The sequence below is a fragment of the Sinocyclocheilus grahami genome, unplaced genomic scaffold (genome assembly GCF_001515645.1).
Source record: "Sinocyclocheilus grahami isolate Dianchi unplaced genomic scaffold, SAMN03320097.WGS_v1.1 scaffold118.1, whole genome shotgun sequence".
In the NCBI taxonomy this organism is placed as follows: Eukaryota; Metazoa; Chordata; class Actinopteri; order Cypriniformes; family Cyprinidae; genus Sinocyclocheilus; species Sinocyclocheilus grahami.
In genome coordinates this window covers 1,310,187-1,323,905 of record NW_015505297.1, presented here as the reverse complement: position 1 = coordinate 1,323,905, position 13,719 = coordinate 1,310,187, and the positions used below count along the sequence as shown (strand labels likewise).

At 37.9% G+C, this 13,719-nt stretch overlaps 1 protein-coding gene across 1 annotated transcript in view; it reads left to right on the top strand.

Annotated features, from left to right (window-relative positions):
• Positions 1 to 12,204: 12,204 nt before the first annotated feature.
• Positions 12,205 to 13,719, top strand: part of LOC107589617 (galectin-3) — a 15,292-nt gene continuing 13,777 nt past the window's right edge. The window contains exon 1 of the mRNA XM_016278119.1: positions 12,205 to 12,379. The gene's annotated coding sequence lies outside the window, so the exon portion shown is untranslated. The remainder of the gene's footprint in view (positions 12,380 to 13,719) is intronic.

Below are 13,719 nucleotides of genomic sequence, written 5' to 3'. Positions count from 1 at the left end.
ACAACTGTGCTTTAGTGTTTAACTTTTGCCTCTGGTGTTTAGCATTTTGCAGCACAAATGCATCACAGTGTGATAAGTGTTTAAGTGAATGAGAATATGTTTAGAGTTTTGCAAAAAAGAGTGCATGAGATTTGCAAATAGAGCCTAACTGCCTGAACGTGTTTAAGGTTTAGCAGAAAGAGTGCTTTATTTGACAAATTGGTTTAAGCTTGTGAGAATTTGGTTCAGAGATTGGGGTTTAGTTACTAACATATGTAACATAATCTGGCATAATGTTTTTATATACAATACATTTTTAACTAATCATTTGTGATTTTTTTTTATATTAACATACATCCCATCATTCATTCATATTTTTATTTTGTTTTAAAAATTTAAGTTACCAAAAGTTTTTTTTATTATTATTGTATAAAAACCATCATCCAATTAGATTTTTGAAATATGTATATATTGTATACATGTTTTGATTAGTTTTTGATTTTGATTAGTAAAAAAAAAAAAAAAAACATGCATGTTTTTAATTTTAATTTTTTGCTCTTGCCACCTCTTTGCACTCCTCCCCAAGGGGGGGATTATTTCATTACAATATTAAGAACTACATATGAGTCATTTCTTACAGGCTAAATGTTCCATGTTTATGTGACCTTAGGGGAAAAAGGAGTTGACACTGATACGAGCGCTACACACACACACACCCACACCCACACACACACACCTACGCAAACACATGCTCCCTAGAGCAGGAACCTGTCAGGGCAGTGCAGGGATGTCTCTTTGTCACCATGTGGTCAAGGCTCGCTGGATCTGCTCCACATGTCTCAATCTAACGGATCAGAGCACTCATGCGAGCCCTGATGGCTGAACATTTGGGTGCCTTTTCATTTTGAGGATTAGGGGTTTTATTTTTAGGACACCCTTTATTCGATCGAAAATGCCATTTCCCAAGACAATGGGGGTTGAGTTGAAGCCATGTCAGTGCAGACGACCCTGCATGATACGACTCATGTACCCTCGCTAAGTCCATTATTGGCAAGCAGCTTTGATGGAATATGTTGATTGAGGGGCAGAGAAATCTCAAAATCTGTGACTAATATTACTCTAATGATGACACTAATAATAATTAATTGCAACTGAATCAACTAGATTTGTTCGTTTTCTGAACTTGCCCTTGCAAAATCCACCACCATGATGCTAGTGTTCTGGGTGGTTTCTAAGATTTTCTAGGGAGTTGCTAGGATTTTCTGCATGGTTGCTAGGTGGTTGCTAAGTTGTTCTGGGTCAGTGCTAAGGCAGATCTGGGTAATTAATAAGATTTTTCTTGGTGGCTGTTTTTCTAGGGTGTTTGCAGGCTTTCTATGTGCTTCTGTGTGGCTCAGGTGTTGTGGGTGTTTGCTAGGGTGTTCTGGGTGGTTTTTATGTGTGCTCAGGTTTCTACATGGTTACTAGAGTGTAGCTAGGGTGTTCTGGGTCATTGCTAAGTTGGTGTGTGTGGTTGCTATGGTGTTCTGTGTGGTTGCTTGAATGTTCTGGGTGGTTTCTAGGTGTGTCTGGGTGGTTGCTTAGGGTTTCTATGTGGTTACTAAAGTGTAGCTAGGGTGTTCTGGGTGTTGCTAAGTCGGTTGTGTGTGGTTGCTAAGGTGTTCTGAGTGGTTGCTAGGGATTTTCTGGGTGTTTCTGGATAGTTGCTAAAGTGTTATGGGTAGTTGCTAAGGTGTTCTGGTCGGTTGCTAAGGTGTTCTGGGTGGTTGCTATGGTTTTTCTGGGTAGTTACTAAGGTGTTCTGGATGGTTGCTATGTGTGCTCAGGGTTTCTACATGGTTACTAGAGTATAGCTAGAGTGTTCTGGGTCATCGCTAAGTTGGTGTGTGTGGTTGCTATGGTGTTCTGTGTGGTTGCTAAGATGTACCTAAGGTGGTTGCTAGAATTTTCTGGGTGGTTTCTATGTGTGTCTGGGTAGTTAATTAGGGTTTCTATGTGGTTACTAGAATGTAACTACACTAAAAAATGCTGGGTTAAAAAGGGACAAACCCAGCTATTGGGTTGTTTTGACCCAGCGGTTGGGTTCAAAACAACCCAACCGCTAGGTCAAAACAACCAAATAGCTGGGTTTGTCCCTTTTTAACCCAGCGCTGGGTTATATTTAACCCAGCATTTTTTAGAGTGTAGGGTGTTCTGGGTGTTGCTAAGTTGGTTGTGTCTGGAATAGAATGTAACTAGGGTGTTCTGGGTGTTGCTAAGTTGGTTGTGTGTGGTGGCTTAGGTGTGGTTTTTAGGGTTTTTCTGGGGGGTTGCTAAGGTGTTCTGGGTAGTTACTTGTGTGTTTCTGGGTGGTTAATAAGAGGTTTCTAAGGTGTTATGAATGATTGCTATGGTGTTTTGGGTGGTTGCTAGTTTTGTTTTTTGTTTTTGTTTTTGTTCTGTTTCTGGGTAGTTGCTAAGGTGTTCTGGGTGGTTAATAAGAGGTTTCTGATGCACCGATCGACTGGCCAGGGACCGGAATTAGCCTATTTTCTGCATGATCAGCCCAGACCGGTGACCGGCTGGTCAGTCTGCCAATTCTGAGCCGGTTCATTTTGATGTCACACCTAGGCTCACATCCGCATGTAAAAATGCCGTTGGTGTAGAAGTTCTTCACTGTGAGTAAAGAAGACAAACAGTTCGCAATCTGTAATATGTGTAGGGCCAAAGTAAACTGTGGGGGAACCACAGGGCTCGATTAACGCTTGTCTGGGACAAGTAGATTTTTTAAAAGGGCAAGTGATAGAGAATATTACTTGCCTGATTAAAACGTCAATAACAAAAATAACTTCTGGAACTTGGCCACCAAAAATTTTCACGCGGGAATGATTGTGATTTTATTGCATTCAGTGTAAACGCCAACTGATAATGTATTTATGTCATTCCAGATGAGGCTCGCACAGCCTGAGTGAGAGAGAGACTCATGCAGAAATCAAAACAAATGAGCGCAACAGCACACACAAACTCACAGAAAGTTATAGATACATACTGCGGTAGAAAAAAAAAGAAATGTATAATATATGATATAGGTAAGCAACAATACAAGACCAAGATGTTTCCTTGTATATCAACACGATTGCAATGTGACACTGATTTTATACAATAATAGTTCAATAAACAAGAAGTTAAAATTAAGTGAGGTACATTTTACAAAAAAAAAATCAGAATTCGCAATCGGCCAAGAAAATTGCAATCGGTGTATCTCTATAGTTTCTGAGATGTTCTGGATGATTGCTATGGTGTTTTGGGTGGTTGCTAAAGTGTTCTGTGTGGTTACTAGGTAGTTCTGGTTGGTTACTGGGTAGTTGCTAGGGTGTTCTGAGTGTTGCTAGGTAGTTCTTGTTGGTTACTGGGTAGTTGCTAGGGTGTTCTGAGTGTTGCTAGGTAGTTCTGGTTGGTTACTGGGTTTTCTACGTGGTTGTCTCTATGATAAATATAGGTCTGTAGATAGGGTTCATGTTTAACATTAAGTTGATCAAACAAACTACAAAAAGGCCTTTAGTGTCTAAAATTTGAAGCAATAATTGTTCATCCTCCGCTAACCCCCTGTGTGTTTCCTTAGTGTAGCATTACAAAGACATGGGCAGCCAATGTAGTGTAGTGTTTTTGTAGTTAAAGGCAGATAATAGGCTATCTCAGAGTCTCAGTTCCCTGACTGACGTCCCATTCAGCATCAGTGACATGAGTCAGCCTCCTTGGTTTATCTATGAAAGACATCTGCGCACCGGACAAGTTGATTGACCGCTCTCTCTCTATCTCTCCATGCGTATATGCATACATGTGCATGTGTGAGAAAAAGAGGTGTGTGTGTGGGGGGGGGGGTTGGGTGGAGGCAGTGTGAGGTTGCATTACATATGCAGTCTCTTGTCCTCTGCCCAGCGGCAGGTCAGATTTAACCGACTCAGCTAATGTTTTGCTCCGGTGAACTCTGTTGCTGATGCCTGCATGGAGTGGAAACATATTGGCATAAATGCAGCCTCATCTCACTTTAGACTGGCCCATCCAATTCTCAGAGCATCTAAAAAATTATTATAATTGCAGCATAGGCATGCAGTGGGGTTCTCCACAGAGCAGCTCTTTGTTGTCTGGTTTTGGGGTTACAAATGTTTGCATTAATTTAATCTCACAGTTTTAATCCGTGCTGCAGCCCTTGAATCTAGACACAGTCAGATGGCTTGATTGTCTCTCCATTGCTTTTGTTTGACAGCTTGTTAGCTTTGTTTTTGTCTGTTGATGCATGAGTATTTGCTCTTCACATGCATAGTAGTAAAGCTCATTAGTGAGACTTTGTCACTGTAGTCTCCAGCCAAGAAATATGTTGATTACAGTATTTCATGTGCAATCAAGTGTCAGATATTTTCTGTATGTGGTCAATGAGGGAAAACTATTTTTATGCAATCTTAATGAATGCTGATTTAGATTATAATCAAATGCAGGCTTTTAAAGGAATTGTTTTCTTTCATAGTGAACATGTCTGTCAAGCTCCAAAATGGAGATAAAACAGCTTGAAAGTAGCTTACAAGTATGTATGTGGTCTGATCCTTACACAAAGCTATCATATGGCTTCAGAACACTGGATTATGAACACTGGATTGCTTTAACTGCGTTTTCCCCCCCATCGTGGAGCTTCATAGACGCTATGAATTGTCCTTGTATTCAAAAGAATCGTCATAAATATTGTTCAAATTTCTCTTTATACTGTATGTTCCACAGAACAAATGATAGAATATGGCCTTGAAAAATCATAGAGCTGTCATATTTGTATGAAATATTTCTTTAAAGAGTTCTTTTAACAGTGAATGCAACTGACATTTTCTCAAAAGCATGTTTTCTATTCTAACTAATCATAATATGAAAAGTCTCTTCAAATACTTCCAATTTATTTTGTATTGAAAATGTTTCGCAGGATTCAAGGGCATAAATGTCTCAAGCATTCCTGATTAAAGGCCGGGCACTAGACCTTGAGGACTGAAGCGTCCCATTATGAGGGAGCAAATGCAAATGCCATCATCATATGATGCAGTAGTAAGTGCTAGCACATGATTTTGATGACATTTATAACATTCCCAGAGCTTCTGCAGAAGCAAAAGTAGTTTGTCACTGCCGCGTGCTGTCAAGTATTTCGCCTTAACATGCTTTTGTGACCTTGTAACATTCTAGAAATGTCTTTTCATCAATTTTTCAAATTCTCAGCCATGCACTGAGGGTGTTTTTGTCAGATCTTTCTGTTTAGTATCTCACCCACCAAACTTAAAAGGTTCGACTGTCATTAGCAGAACGGTTTTAATCGAAAATTATGGAGCTTTGGTCAGAAATATCCTTCTACTCTTCTCTTCAAAGCCAAGACTGCTGCTTTGAGTCTGGGACACTGCTGATCATGCATAAAGGGTAAATAAATTGTGCGTCATAGTGGTTTTTAGGTGAATGGTCAGCATTTGGAAAATGCAGAATGGGTTCCAGCCCGTGGAAGGTCTGATTGCCGTCACTGATGAGAGAACCGTCTGCCTTTAGAATGCGTTCGCCTTTGGTTTGGTTTCTCAGTTGCAACGAACATTTGACTTTAATCATGTGGGTTCCCCTCGTGCCACAGAGCGTTCTGTCTGCTTCTGCCATTAAATGCCGGGCTTCCAACAGGAACATAGAGTGGCCAAGCATTAGATTGAATGTCGTGTTTAGTTAAGCCCTTCCAGCCATCTCTGAAGAAGAAATAAACCAACCCTTTTTATCATTCCAGTCTTGGAAACAAGCTTCAAACTAATTTCTTTCAACTCTCATTCACTTGATCACAATCTTCCTAAATCATCAAGAGGAAATTAGATTCATTTAAATTCATAAACTGCATCAGTGCAATAAAAGATTTGTGCAATGTTTGTGTTCTGGATTCATTTCTGTTTTTTATATTTCCTTTTTATTATTTAAGTAAAAAAAATAGAAAAAGTTGATTTTTTTTACTTGTTCAAAAGTTTGTCATTGTTTTTGAGAGAAGTCTCTTAAGATCACAAAGGGTGCATTTATTTTAATAAAAATAAAATGTTTTCTATTTTAAAGCATTTTAAAATGTAATTTTTTTCTTGTGTTGGCAAAGCTGAATTTTCAGCATCATTACTCCAGTCTTCAGTGTCACACGATCCTTCAGAAATCATTCTAATATGCAGATTTGCTGCTCAAGAAACATTTTTTATAATTATTAAGGAAAATAGTTGTGCCATTTAGTATTTTTGAGAAAACCATTTCAGTGTTCTTTAATGGATAGAAAGCTCAAAAGAACAATAAATAAAAAAAATTTGTAAATAAATAAAAAATAAATCTCTTTTCTGTCACTTTTGTTTAATTAATGCATCTTTGCTAAATAAAAACAAATTAATTTCTTTCAAATAAATACATAAAAAAAAAAAAACATAAACACGTACTGCTTTAAAATGTAATTTTTTTCTTGTGTTGGCAAAGCTGAATTTTCAGCATCATTACTCCAGTCTTCAGTGTCACACGATCCTTCAGAAATCATTCTAATATGCAGATTTGCTGCTCAAGAAACATTTTTTATAATTATTAAGGAAAATAGTTGTGCCATTTAGTATTTTTGAGAAAACCATTTCAGTGTTCTTTAATGGATAGAAAGCTCAAAAGAACAAAAAATAAAAAAAAATTGTAAATAAATAAAAAATAAATCTCTTTTCTGTCACTTTTGTTTAATTAATGCATCTTTGCTAAATAAAAACAAATTAATTTCTTTCAAATAAATACATTAAAAAAAAACAACCATAAACACGTACTGCCATGATGCTAGAGTGTTATAGTCGGTCACCAGGGTGTTGACATGAATATTGCGAATAGAGTGAATACTGCATTTACAAGGCCAGCTACACTCTTAAAAATAAAGGTGCTTCAAAAGGTTCTTCACAGCGATGCCATAGAAGAACCATTTTTGGTTCCACAAAGAACCATTCAGTCAAAGGTTCTTTAAAGAACCATCTATTTCTTACCTTTTTATAATCTGAAGAACCTTCTTTCGCCACAAAGAGCCTTTTGTGAAACAGAAAGGTTCTTCAGATGTTAAAGGTTCTTTATGGAACCATTTAGACAAAAAGGTTCTTCTATGGCATCGTGAAGCACCTTTATTTTTAAGAGTGTACGTGTATACAAGGAGGTTTTCGTGCAGATGTGGTGGGGGTAGAACAGACCTGATGAGGTTCATAATTCAGATATGAAATCCAGAATATAAGTGATTGCTTTTGTTTTGATTCTGCTGGGACAGATAAGAGAGCTCTCGCACAAAACAATTAGACGCTGCTTGTTATGCTTTTTTATGTTTGGACATGGCGAAATAGTTCAGATAATCAAACAAGCCGAAACAAACATGCCCTCTTTATGCTAGTGCTCAGTAAGATGCTAAAAGGAAATTCCAATAAAGCTGTTCGGTAGGGGGTATTTTTGAGGAATGTTCTACACAACAAGCAGATCCCTAAACATTAGTTCATAAATAATAGTACATGGAGAGCTGCAACTTTTCCATGTGAAAAATATTCACATTCTCACCTGTTTTCACAACAGCAGTGATACTGTCCAAGAATATACAGTAAAGCATTTCTAGACTACACTAATCGCTTTCACAGGCAATTCTTTGTTACGGCTCTGCCAGATCCTACCGGATCCAGTTACACAGACTTTCCTGAATGAAATTCCTGAATGTTCTGATAAAGGCAGGTGCTGATGATCCCAGTGATGATAAGCTAAGCTTTCAATGTAATCATTTGCAATACTAAACAAAATATTGGATTTCAACATATAATGAACATAGTACAAAAGTTGGCAAATAAAGAAAGACATTAATGAAAGACATTGGTCAATATCTGAGAAATCCATCAGTTTATATATATATGCAACTGAATAAGGGTAAACATGCACACCGAGTATTATTCTTGTGTTTATTAGGTTCTTAGACTTATTATCTTATCAAGCTTAATCAATCATCAATATTGGTCAACACGCATTTGACCCCTCGCCCCTATCAACCAATCAGTTTATGACCTCTGAACCCTGCTTTAAAGTCCTTGATTGACCCCTAGTGTTAATAAAACAGATTTCAGCCTCCTTATAAACACATTTCCCAGCTGGCCAAGCATTAGGTAAATATGTCAGTGAACCATTATGTAAAAAACATACACCCTGCATAATGTAAGATAGATCACATTTCCTGATAAACGTATTGATTAAATATACAGAAAAACTGGGAAGCATGTGGTTTGCTGTAGGTTGTACAAGCATTCTAGAAAAATTCATTCTAGCCTTTGTTTGATTTGTATTTATGCCAAATTAAGGCGTCTGGAAAATACTGTGGCATATTTAAACAAAGGCTTTAAATCTACATTAGTATAAGCACACATTACTCATACTTATTTACAGAGTAAACACGCCATCTAGTGGTTTTGCAGTGCATGACTCTTTCAAATACCGTACTAAATAGAAATGGAATGAAATCTATTACTTAGATGATGATGATTACATCAATTTCTTGCTATATCCTATGAAAACGTTTTCCTCCATGGATATAGTCTTGGAAAAAACAGATACTATACTGAGATTGCATATTGTTTCTACAGTCTAAAATATTTTCAAGATCCTCAGGAATATGTCATCTTAAATGTACAATATAATATCATGTTAATTTGACTGTCCTGTTTAGCTAGTGGAATTTATATGAAATATAACATATTCAATTTTAAATTAAAAATGTTTTGGTTTAAAAATATATATTTTAAAATATAAATGAACATAAATAAAATATATGTAAAAAAAAAAAAATCAATTCTTATATCAGAAAGATATTTGTGAACTTTCCTCTCTTGTTGCTTCATGCATAAAATGTAACATTTATAATTGATTTAAGGATTGCTCCAATTGCCATGCATTATTTAATTATAACACAGAATGGCCTGCTGATAAATGTATGTCTGTAACTTCATAGTTCACTCATGAAGAACTGAAGATCTGCATTTGTAGAAACAAATTGTACCCAGCATGATTTTTCTAAACAAGTTTTAACTTTCAATAGTACAAGTTGAATCAATAATACGCAAACATTACCATGCTAAAATGAATTTGTGACATAATATCTGGATACACTTGACTGAATGTTTCTCTTGATCTTCAAATCCTTTTGATTTATAGGCATCTTGAAATTACTTTCTGTATAAATTGTGCCTATGTATGAATTTGTTTACATGTCAATATTATTATTAGGTTCCAGCATTCCCTTGACCCTACATAGATATACCATAGCAATAGGAGCACAGAGGATGCAGTATGCACAGTGCTGCACTCGGTACTTACACACTTGGACAATAACAACACATATGTACGGATGTTGTTTGTTGACTTCAGCTCAGCATTTAACACTGTCATTCCCTCCAAGCTGACCACTAAACTTGGAGACCTTGGCATTAACACCTCACTTTGCAACTGGATTATGGAATTTCTGACCAACAGGCCTCAGCATGTTAGGTCAGGTCACACCTGCTCCACCACCATCACACTCAACATCATCAAGTTTGCAGATGACACCACGGTGATTGGCCTCATCAGAGACAACGATGAGACTGCCTACAGGGAGGAGGTACAGCACCTGGCCGCATGGTGCACTGACAACAACCTGCTCCTTAACACCAGTAAGACAAAGGAGCTTATTGTGGACTTCAGGAAGAAGAAAGGAAACACACATGACCCCATCCACATTAGCGGGACAGTTGTTGAACGTGTCTCCAGCTTCAAGTTCCTGGGAACCCACATCTCGGAGGACCTTTCCTGGACCACAAACACCTCCAGCCTGGTCAAGAAGGCTCACCAGCGCCTCTTCTTCCTTAGGACACTGAAGAAGAACCAGTTGTCTTCAGCCATCCTGGTGAACTTCTAACGGTGTGCGATCGAGAACATCCTTTCCAGTTGTATCACAGTCTGGTATGGGAACTGCTCAGTTGCTGACCGCAAGGCACTGCAGAGGGTGGTGAAAACCGCCCAACGCATCACAGGGACACCACTTCCTGCTATTGAGGACATCCAGAGGAAACGCTGTCTACGTCGAGCTCGCAGCATTCTTAAGGACTCCTTTCACCCTGACCATAGACTGTTTGCTATACCATTAAAGTAGCTCCACGGCTTACGCTGCTCAGGGGCAGGTCATCGTTCTGGTTTAGAGATCTTAAACCGAAATTTGACCAATCAAATGTGTGATGATCAGCTTCCAGCAAAGTGACACATCTCTGACACAATAAAGTCACTCCCCCAGCTTCTCTTGCTCCAAATTAAAGGACGCTACATAGTAAAAAATAACATTGTCTAGCTTTTAGATTTTTTATTTTATTTTATTATATATTATTATAATTATTACAATTATTGTACCCTTAATCCATTACACGAGCCAGTTTACTTTAATAATAATTATTACGCTTTTATTTTAAATGAATATAAATATATAAAGATATGAAATATAAATAAGTTTTAGAATCAATAGGTTTAAACATGACATATGAGCTTAGACTTTTAAGTGTTTTTATACCTTTAAATATTATCAACTATATAAACTAACTTAACTTTTACTTGCACTGATATGGCAAGATGTTTTCTTTAAGTTGTCCTTTTTCATGCATAGATCGTTTCATCTTGCTGTGTAAATGTGTTTAAATTTGTCATATTTTTCAATCTTTTAATCTTTGGTAGTGAAACGCACTGACTCTCTCGCGAGAAGTCAATCAGAGTTTTAAGGCATGTGATTGGCTGTAACTCATGTCACACTTTCATCTGCACATGCTTCATAAATTCAGGATCAAAGACTGAGTTGACAGAGAAAGTTGATGTTCAGCACCAACAAAACCGGATTGGACTGGTTTTGTTTTGTCAACTCAAAACTAATCCTGTAACCCTGTTTGTTCAGCCACCATCATGGTACAAGACCCAGTTTTCAAGTGTCCAGCATACATGGGAGCTCCTTCGATACTGTTTAAAGGGGTCATATGATGCTGCTAAAAAGAACATTATTTGGTGTTTTTGGTGTAATGAAATGTTTATGCGGTTTAAAGTTTAAAAAAACACATTATTTTCCACATACTGTACATTATTGTTTCTCCTCTATGCCCTGCCTTTTTGAAACGCATCGATTTTTACAAAGCTCATCGGTCTGAAAAGCGAGGTGTGCTCTGATTGGCCAGCTATCCAGTGCGTTGTGATTGGCCGAATACCTCAAGCGTGAGACGGAAAAGTTAGGCCCCTCACCATACTGTTGATGCCGTGTCCGGCCGGAGCGACGAGACAAAAACATTAAAACCCATTATAAACGAGGCATTCGTTGCATCCAGTGGGGACATAATTACTGATTATAATGACTTATACTGTAAAGTTACACCTTCTTTCTTTGCGTGAACATTTGGGTGGCGTTATGCAAATCTTCCCACATAGTGACGTAGACATGTGGGGGCGTGTTAGAACGAGCCGTTTTAGGTAGGCGTGGTTGACTCTTAACTTTTATAAAGAATATCTCTTTGGATTTGAGACTTTAGTCTTTGCAACTTTACAGATCTTCTTTATGCACCAAGAGCTTGTAACACTCCAAAGAAAAAGGAAAACTTGAAATCGCATCATATGACCCCTTTATGAAGCATCCCATGATGCACTACATGAATTTGGTTAACATGAGAAAGCAGAGCCAGAGCCCTTTGGGTTTAAAAAGCTAGTGTTATTTCGTTTATATTTGTGTGATATTTTTTTGGTCACAACACTATTCCAATACTGCAATTTGTGTGAATACATAGCTTTTGATTATTTCACTACTATTCTAAAATGTGGGAAAAAATATCAATAGCCTCATGAATGAATAGGTGTGTCCACCATATAAACAGCCATGTAATGCCAGTTACTATGCAACGCAACATGTGTTTTGAACTATGAACAGCTCTTCCAATCCTTACCCAGTTGCCAAGACAAATTGGCTTTTTTCATTCTTCTGTTCTTTTGTTCATCCCAAAAATTAAAAAAACATCCATAAAATGCATGTAATCCGGAGGTTAAGCACCTCAAATGAACGGAGGCGCATAACCTCCAGATCATAGAAGAGCCAATATTGACTCAATCAGATAAGAACGTTTCAGCATACTTGTTAAAAAGATTATTTCGTTTCTCCTCTCCTCTGACTGATCCTATTTCTCTTTTTCTTGTGTTTGTATCATGTGTGGGTGCGGTCTCTTCTCAGAAGAGCTGGGGTGGGTTTTCAGGCGCGTGAGAGAGTATTTATGAACTCCACCCGGAATTCCTGTCTGTATACCTACTGCTTCTACAGAACAGCACCTGTGTGACACCAACAGCACAAATACAGGTATTTGCCTTCTTTTTTCATTTTCAAAACTTTCTAAGCAGCTTGAAGGTTAATAGATTTGAGTTTGGTGTTTGCATAGTGATGTGTGGATGTAGTTATGTAGCTGAGTTTTGCCAATCCAAACAGAAAGTGGTCCTGTCATATTGACATGAAATGCACCTTGAGAGTTTTACAGATAATAATAGTTATAATAATAATAGTACTTCAGCTTAAATGAACATTTATGGCCGCCTTACCTGTCACTCAAGGACACCCACATGCAAATAAAACACAAGCAACAATAGAATTCAAAGCCCACATTCATAGCTTTACAACCATTAGGGGCTATATAATTTATCACCGGTATGCCTGCCTAAAAAGATGCGTCTTCATACGAGATTTGAAAAGAGGAAGATAGTCACAGATGAGGAGCAGCGTAGCTAAAAAATTGAGATCCCATAGAAACCAAACGCGTACGAGGAAGAACTAAAGAGAATGTAGACGATCTGAGAGTTCGAGAAAGAGTATGCTAAAAGTAGGTCAGATAATTAAGAAGGAGCCAGGTTATGTAATGCCTTATAAACAAGAGGCAAAATGTCGAATTCAATACCGGAAGCCAGTGCAGTTGTTGGAGAACAGGAGATATGTGTTCATAGTACGAGTTCTAGTAATTATTCGTGCAGCTGAGTATAAAATTTGTGTAAAAGTTTATCAGGAAGACCATAAAAAAGAGCATTACAGTAGTCAATATGTGAAGTAATGAGAGCATAAACCATAATGGCAATGCTGCTTGTTGAGAGGGCTGGGCTGAGGCGGTTATTGTTACTTATGTGACAATAAGCTGTCCGAGTAACCTTGTTAAAGGTCCCATTTTGTCAAAACTGAAATTTCCTGGCTTTTTTTCACGGTAACTGAGGTCTAGGTGCTATTTAACTACCATATAAGTTTCAAAACAGTCAGTCCACAGTAAAATGCACACAGCCTGCATAAAGTAGCTGGGATTTTTCACCAACTGTTGTGACTTCCGTTAAAAGTTGATGTCAGAGCTACACAGTCACCGCCTTCAGTCACCACCCCGAGCACCACCCACAGTTCCACTCTCCTTTTGCCAAACCCCCGGACAACATCACGTCCATGCTATTGCTGAGCAACGACAACACGGAAACATGTCGAAAAGGTTCACTTTAACCACAAAACCAGATCGGCCGACCTGTAACGTTACACTCTCACTCAAAGGATGGACGATCTGACAGGATTGTTACTATGAGGTGGATCACATCTAACGTGTTTAGTAAAGACAAACTCACCGTGTCTATCTAGTCATGATGAAGATGTGTATACATTTCAATTTCAGCAGGAAA